The 8,824-nt window shown below is 41.4% G+C and overlaps 1 long non-coding RNA gene across 1 annotated transcript; it reads left to right on the forward strand.

The window, feature by feature from the left end:
- The first annotated feature begins 2,015 nt into the window (after positions 1-2,015).
- On the forward strand, positions 2,016-4,073 carry LOC117812334. Its single transcript, XR_004631197.1, has 3 exons — positions 2,016-2,114; positions 2,726-2,774; positions 4,029-4,073. It is a non-coding gene; the product is annotated as an uncharacterized LOC117812334 (long non-coding RNA).
- The last annotated feature ends 4,751 nt before the right edge of the window (positions 4,074-8,824 follow it).

An 8,824-nucleotide genomic window follows, 5' to 3' on the forward strand; every position in this document is an offset into this window, starting at 1 on the left:
GATACACAAGACTCCTATTTTTGCCTGATGCCGGAGCACGACGCATCAATCTCAACAGAGCAGATGGAGCGGGACAGGAAGTCGGGTTTCACCAAAACAAAATGAAAACATCCGGTTAATTTTCAGAATAAAACACTCTGTGTTATCACCAGATCGTATTTCACTTAACTACAACAACAAACCAAAGTCATGATGAGCTGAGCCAGGCCTGGAGTCAACAGGTCAGAGGTTTTCAGAGGACCAGAAAGACAACATGGATGAGGAGAGGAGGAGGAGAATCCTTGATTTAGTGATTACCGTGGGAAAACCTCGGTCACATGACTCCAGCTGTCCAGAGGTCCTGCTCCGTGCTGTGTTCTGAAAACGCAACCGGTGGGTGTTGATGGATGAGAGAGTGGAGAAACCGACCTCAGTGGATCGGAGATGGATCGGACACAGATCTGGTGGAAGTCCTGGGTTAGACTAATGTCCTGCAGCCATTTCAAGGCAAAAAAAACCTTTGAACCGTTTCAACTCACCAAATTTGAAAGCACAGCAAACACTCATGAGGGAAAGAAGGGTAAAAACAGGTGAGCACAGTATGCAGCTTCATTTGAAAGCCAATAATGATGTGATGGCCCAGCCCATTCTGTAAGAAACACAAGATAAGTCCTCAAAATGTAACATGAAGAGTGTTTCTTGACAGATATTCCCCTTTTGTTTCGTGTGAGTCAGCAGTTTTAAAGTCTTTCAATTGTAGTTTCAGAGTCACAAAAGCCTCTCTGTGTCATTAAGAGGTGCCTGATGGGGGTGAGGCAGGAGCTACTTGGCCTGACAGCTTTCAAAGCCTGTAATAAGAGAAGTTTGGCTCTTTCATCCAGAGCTTTCTTTTGCAGGAGTGTTGTGCTGGCTTTAACTGCAGCGTATAAAGAGTGAAACCCAAAGTCAACAGTGACATTTTGTCACAGAATAAACAAAAGCAAGAGGCTCTGCTCCCCCAACCTGACAAATATGGCTACAGATTAGGTGTATGCACCAAAACGAGGAGGAGATTTGTGGGTTTCAGTTAGAGTACTAAAAGAAAACCAGTAAAGAAAAGTGAGCTTTTGTTAGATCTCGTGTCCAAACATTTAGTTTGACTCATCTGTTGCACACAACCAACTCCTGATGTGGCTGATTTACATCCTTAACTCTTCAAACAACTCAAAGAGAAGCTTTTGGAGTCAGAAAAAGGTTTTAAAAAATCTCTGAAGACGGTTGAAGTCTGAGCAAAGGTTTATTCTCTTCCAACAAGCAGACATCAGATGAATCCAAAGAAAGTACGAGTCATGAAAAGACTGAAGATGTAACCACAGTATAATTGTCCTCCCATTGTTTTTATGATTGGAGGAACACAAAACACCTCATTGTTACATCATTAAAAACGTATATGTTGAAGAAGTCTCCAAATGTGTCCTTGTGGTCGTATCTCCAAATGCTAACTCAGCCAGATAAATACGGTTTGATGAATCTGAAACTACTCACCCCCTCCTCTCAGAAGATGGATCTAGACAGGAAGTCAAACACGTATACTGCATATACTATCTGCTCTATTTCAAAATAAATCACCATATATGGACTCCTGACCATAAATCAGATATTATAGATAAGGAATAATTATTGATGATGGATTCATTGTTAACAACTACAGAACAGCCACATATCTGTGATCCATGTCGACACCAACAGGACTTTTAGCCGTTTACGAGCATACTCACTGATGGTAGAAGCACAAAAGTCATGAGCAGTAAATCAACTCCAGAAAGGGTCTGTAACCTGTTGTTAGTAGGGATGGGCAAGGATTTTCTGATATTCAAATATATGTTCACTTTGTAAAAACAAAGAGTTGCTATTTTAAATTTTTCATCGTTTTCCCCGGTTCCTGGTTGTAATACGGTGTTCCTGCCAGATGGTGGCTACAGAGCGTCTTAAAGCTGTTTGCTAACCTCATGAAGTACCAGAAGAAGAAGAAGTCTAACTACTTTAAATAGCAAAAGAAGAAGAAAACATTCACGACAGTTGCAGCGGCTTTCTCCGTTTCTGATTCTCACATTACTACCCATGTGTGTACGTGAGTAAATGCAGTAGAATAGATAGTAAGTATCATCTCACAAAGGAATACAAACTTCATATGTAGGTGCTCTGATTAATACACCATGTCACCTGAGGGAGAGACAGATCAGTGTCACTGACGGGGCTGAGTGACAGCTGTGGTATGAAATTGCAGACTGTCAAAAGATACCAAATGATGGAAAGAGAGAAGACGTCCAATGATATGACCATATCTAATGTGCAAAAACTTCTCTGTGCACACAGTATGTGTAAAAGTTTTGCTCAGCAGTATCTGTCAGTAGTTTTTCAGGTGTTTAGGTGCTGCCAACCAGGTTTGTGCTGAACGTCACTGCTCCCTCTCTCTCTCTTATTCTCCTCTATCCCTCTTTCCAGACCCAACTCTGTCGAGGCAGATGGCTGTCTAACATGAGTCTGGTTCTTCTCAAGGTTTCTGCCTGTTAAAGAAAGGTTTTCCTCGTCTTGAGATAACGTTTGTTGTGATTTGGAGCTATACAAATAAAGATTGATTGATTGAATTGATGGGGTGAATAAGGTGCTGCCATTTTGTTTGTATGTCTTTAACGTCTTCCTCTGAGCGATGGTATCCCATAATGTACTGTATATATCATTCACCTGCTCATGCTCATCTCTGCAGGAGCTGTAAAAGCTGAGTGTGTTCAAACACCAACTTCACTTCAAAGCAGGTGAGTGCTCCTGACCGGACTCTGATAGCAGGGTGTCAAAACCAGCTCTCAGTACCACCTATCTGAGCTGTGCAGTGCTGCTGTTACGTGGTGGGTTCTTCCTGACTGTCTGATGTGATCAGGACTCTGTCTGGCTGCTGTTAGCACTGATCTGCATGTGTCAGCTCTGCTGCCCATCACACGGCCTGAAGGTGGTCTGTGAGGGGCAGGTTGTACTGTATCTCCATGACCTCTGTTGCAGCAGTCAATCAGGTGTTTTGTCGCAGTGTTGCAACAGAAACTTGGTGAGGCTTGTTGTCTTGTTTTGCATATCTTGATGTCATTTTAGGGCACAGCAGGGAGTCTGAGCTATAAGCAGCACGCCCCTCTAGAGCCTGCATGAAGAATAATGATTTCAATAAATAGTTACACCCTGCAAGGCCTGTATTGATTAGTTTTTAAATGGCATCTCTATGTTTTTTTTCCCCATTGTTTCATGATACATCTTATTTATGTGTATTTTTCTAGTTGTGTCTAGAACATTGACTGAATTCCATGAATGGGTGGCACAGTGTTTTTCAAAGTGGGGGTCCTGACCCCCTGGAGGAGGGCGCCAGGGGGTCTGTAAACTTGAAGAAAAGAGCTTGGAGTGACTTAGTGTCTGTTTTTATTCAATGGTATAGTTTTAGAGATTTCAAGTAATGGTGTATTACACTAGTGCTATGTATTCTTGACTGCATTCATGTATTGTAAAAAGTATAAAGTTTTGAGATTTTTTAAGAAGTACTTTGAATACTTCAGTATTTTTAAAAGGAAGAATTCCAGTTCTTTAACTCAAGTAATAATTTGACAGAGCAACTTTCACTTGTATCGGAGTAATATTTCATCTGGAGTATCTATACTTTGACTTAAGTAATGAAGTTGTGTACTTTGTCCACCACTGTTTGTCGCTAGTCAATTTTTTGAAAAAGAGATGCTAGAGCGGTTTAAAAACTCGCTAAATATAGAAAAAAAAGTCACTAAGTCAGCAACACTGGTGTAGCCAACATAACGTCTGACATTAAACATGTAAAGACGAGCAACAGATCTTCTTGCTGCTGTGTTGTAAAACCTGATAAGTGTTTAGATTTCCCAAACCACTGGACTGCATCATAAATTAACAATTGGATCTTTGTTAAAAAAACTTTTCAAAAGTTATTTACTCTTACTCTTATAAGTAAATAGTTCTGAGTAATCCAGAGAGAAGCCTCTGTGTAATGTACTGTCTCTCATCAGACTTCCACCAGATCCGTGTCCGGTCTGTCTCTGATCCGCTGCAGTTCGGCTCCATGCTCTCTCCACCAGTTGTTTCAGAACGCAGCACGGAGCACGACCACCTGACAGCTGGAGTCATGTGACCGACGTTTTGCCGCGGTGATCACTGAATCAAGGATTCTCCTCTTCCTCTCCTCGTCCATGTTGTCTTTCTGGTCCTCTGAAAACCTCTGTCCTGTTGACTCCAGGCCTGGCTCCACTCATCATGACTTTGGTTTGTTGTTGTAGTTAAGTGAAATACGATCTGGTGATAACACAGAGTGTTTTATTCTGAAAATTAACCGGATGTTTTCAATTTGTTTTGGTGCCTCACTTCCTGTCCCGCTCCATCTGCTCTGTTGAGATTGATGCGTCGTGCTCCAGCATCCAGCAAAAATAGAAGTCTTGTGTATCTGATCCGGAGGACTCCGATGCCGGATCAGAGACGCAGCCGGAACGCAACGGAGCAGATCCAGTGGAAGTTAACACATTGACTAGGATAGAAAGATTGGATGTTGTGATGGATCGGAGTCGGACCGGAAATGGATATGGTGGAATTTGTTCGCCTTTTGAACTGAGGTCTTTTAACTGAAGTTATTTTGTAAATTAAAGGCATATTTACACAAATCCTTGAGTCTGATTTGGAGGGTTTTGAAGGACAGTTGCAGTTTTCATTTTATGACTGAGATACCTTTGACCCGTGCAATCAATCTCTCTTAGGATGAATTTAATGCATCAAGCTTGAAGTATCCAAAGGGCATGTTTATGTGATCGATACAAAGACCCAGCAGAGCTTCTACTCTTTTGTCTTCAAACATATTTAGAGAGTTAAACTTTCACTGTGAGGACACTGTTATATTAAACTGAGGTGTCTGAGTAGAAATTATGACCATACTTGACTTTAAAAGGACAACATATTTTACAACCCCTCCCTGTTATAAAACTGAAATTATGACAAATGAAAACCATATTACAATATTGAATTTTAAGGACGCTTCAAGGGTGCTTTGGCATTTCCTATTACCACACAAACCTTGGATGCATTCATTGCAAGTGAAGACCAACAGCGGCTGGTGTAGTGGAGCATTGCTGCTCTCAGACAGCCTTCAGAAACATTCATTAATCCTAAAACATACAGTGCAACTGTTCACACTGTGCAGATACATAAAGATTGGAGGCTAAGCCTGTGGAGCTCTATTATTAGCTCAGTCATTTAACATCCAGGGAGAGTAACAGTGTTTACCATTACTGTTTATATCCATTATAGTTTACAGTTTAATTATAGAGCTGTCTAGACTGCATACGTGCAGATTGTAGAGCTGAGCGTGAGAGCTGTGATTAGGAAAGCTGTTCCTACATAGACCATTTAATTAGAATTACATCGCTAGGAAATAGCCTGGGTTTATTTCCTGTCAGCGAGCGATATAAGTATCCACTGCTGCAGGGAATAACGCACATGAAACATTTAAAACATTCACTTATATGCATTAAAGGGTCTGTTAGCTGGACATCCCTTCACAGCCTTGTTCCCATAGACCTCTGCAGGGCCACTGCAGACTTGCCCACTTGAAACTCGGTGCACTCTGACATCACGACTACATATTTGGTTATTTCAGCTGCAGCACATTTCTCCTACTTGTTCCCTGAGCCATTATTCAATATTTGTCAAATGGACAAACACAAATATTTAAATGTGCATTTGAATAATGAAATACAGTAACATTATTTTCCTCTACGTTTGAATCCGCTGCCTGTCTGCCAGTGTTTGGTGTTCAGCAGTGTGCAGCACAGCTCTGTGTAATGGGACTAACAACTTCGATAAACCTAAACTGGATGTAATGAGAAACAATTCATCATGCAATACAGCCGGCCTGTCCCACAATGTAATCTATTGACCACAGCCGTGTTGCATCTGGCTCTTTTAGTGAACATATTGCTTTCCCTGTGAGAATGATGATACCTGCTTCTTTGTTTGTGCAGAGCTGGCAGATAGGATTCATGCTGCTTGACTGTGAAATAGATGTAATTCAGGGATGTTCTGTAGTGGAGAGTGAGCTCATTGAACAGTCAGTTTAAGGCGGTGGATTTATTTATGATGTTAAATTCAGAGTGTGACCTATATCAGAGTGTTGAGCGCTGCACCTTAATTTGGGTTTTAGCTCATTTACATCACTAAAGATTCAGGAGTTTGACAAATAAGAGGCATCATAATATCCTCCTCCTGAGGAGTACTTTAGTAAACACAACTTAATTAGGTTGAAGAGTTTTGTTTGAAAAGGTGTAGTTTAAATGTGTTCTTTCAGTTGTATTTGCTGTGTAGATAAATCAAAATGAAGGTTTCATTGTTACATGCACCGAGAGCAGCTCCTGTCACAGGTAATGGTTCGCTGAAATCAGCTTTTCACTGTGTGCATCCCAATTACCCATGATACCCTGCTGCTTATAAAAGGTTACAGACTTGAATCTCACCTGTACCCTAGTGTACTGAAACTGTTTTAAAGACTAGCTGCCTTCAGGGACGGAAATCAGAATCAGAAATACTTTATTTATCGCAGGGAGGGAAATTCAGTCATTACAGTTGCTCTATACACAATGGGCCCGATCTACTAAAGGTTTGCGTTTATAAAAACACGTGCAAACTTGATAGCGCCCGCAAGGCATCATCAGGATCAGATCATCAGGATACGCAAAATACTGGGAGGAGGAGATGCAAATGTAATCATTTAGCACACGCAATGTGATCTATCAAACCTGAAGCAGATAGCGAGCAGTGTTTTTGCTCTATATTTTGCACATTTGAAAGGCAGGTGCAAACTGGCACAGCGTTACACACACATGGCTGCGGTCACTGCAAAGCTCATCATAACTTTTCAACATGCCCGCAACAGCTGGGCTTACAAGCATTACTACAGTTTTTACACACAGTTATGTCATTTTGAAGTCAATCAAATGGACATGAGGTCTAACAAACCAAGAGAACAACACAAATATATAAATAAAACAACACAAATTCAAAGCAGTTCAGCACCATGGATAGCGACCGCATCATTCTGACACACACTTTAACTGTTTCAACTAATGAGAGCACAGTAGGTCACTGTATCAACAGCTATAGAGTTTAGTAAAATTGACACAGCGGCCCACATCTTCACATGCAAACAAAACATCAACATGAAGTACTCGGCCTACTCACCACTGTTTGGACGAGCCTTAAGCTCCGCGGACTTGCCCACAATGCGCTGTATGTCCTTTTTCTTTGCTCTGTCATTCTCAATAGATAACATGACATGTCTACTCAGTCTCTCCTGTCCCACCGTGCTCATCAAGGGGTTTTTAGTTAGTTTTAACTTGGAGAATGAGCGCTCAGAAGGTGCAACGTTGACGGGAAGAGTAAAAAATAAAAGCAGGGACAGGCCTCATCAAATTGCTCTCTTAAATCCATCAAAATGCTGGTTGCGTTTTGGAGTAGAGTAGATGCGTTTATTTCATTGGCAGATATTTTGTTTTTTCTCACAGCATTCACCTTTGCTGGAGTTCCCCGATGTGTTTATTTCCCTCCTCCACAACTCCATGGCTTCAAACTTCATTTATCGCTTAAGGCCATTCTGCTCTCTCAAACTCTCCATGGTGACAGCCGATAGCACACGCAAAGTCCTTGTAAAATAGGGCGGTTCTCACCACTTTTGCACTTGTTATCATTTGCGCAAGCAATCATAGTAGATCACCCGCAACACGCCCAGAAATAGCATGTGCAAAATTATTATTTGCACACGCAAATTAGCGCTCGTTATTTGGGATCTTCGTACATCAGGCCCAATAAGAAGGAATATCAAATAATATTAATAGAAGAAAGTAATTAATAAGATATAAATCCAATACAATGAACATAATGATAACAAAAGTATGTACAGGAGACAGAATAAGCTGTGTAGAAAATAAATTCATGGTTGAAGTCCCCGGAGATCAGGAAGAGGGGACTCTGGTGGTCTGTCTGGAGTCTGGCTATGGCAGCGTTGAGAACGTTGGACGCCGTAGTCGGGTTGTCAGAGGGGGGATGTACACAGCTACCAGTATGACATGTGAGATCTCCCTGTGCAGATAATATGGTCGGAGGCCCACAGCGCTCTCACTGCTATCCCGGTCTGCCCGGACAGTCTGGAAGCCGTCAATGGAGACGTTGTGGTCCGGAATATCCTGATGCAGCCACGTTTCAGTGAAGCACACCATGCTACATTCTTGAAACTCAGTCTGACTCCTGGCTAGTCCTGTTAGCTCATCCATCTTATTATCCAGAGATCTCACGTTGCCCATGATGAGAGAGGAGAGATAACTCAAACTCAGGTAAATTGAGGAGCCCACTTGATAACCCTAATGATGTATTGACTCTTGCTGCCAGTCTGTCTTCACATCTGGGTTGTTGGGATCATCAGAAGCCATTTGGTAAGGAAGGTATGAGCATTGTCACTATCTGGAGTCTGCATGAAGAGAGCCTTGGTCTGTTAGAGATGATATTACTGTTTTGGGTTGCTGTGGTTGGTCATGTGACCTATCAGTAGGGATGGGTACCTTTCACATTTGAACCAATACGGTACCTGGAACTGGGAATCGGTACCAGTACTCAACGGTACCAATTTTCGGTACTTTTGTGTGTTTATGTGGTAATAAATGTTATTTAAAAAAAAAAAATCTCAAATTTGTTTAATTTTAAATATTTATTTAATTTAACATGAAATGAACAGAAACAGGATTATATAGGTGATTAGATATATTAGCTGACA

Source organism: Notolabrus celidotus, chromosome 5, assembly GCF_009762535.1.
Source record: "Notolabrus celidotus isolate fNotCel1 chromosome 5, fNotCel1.pri, whole genome shotgun sequence".
NCBI classification, from domain to species: Eukaryota; Metazoa; Chordata; class Actinopteri; order Labriformes; family Labridae; genus Notolabrus; species Notolabrus celidotus.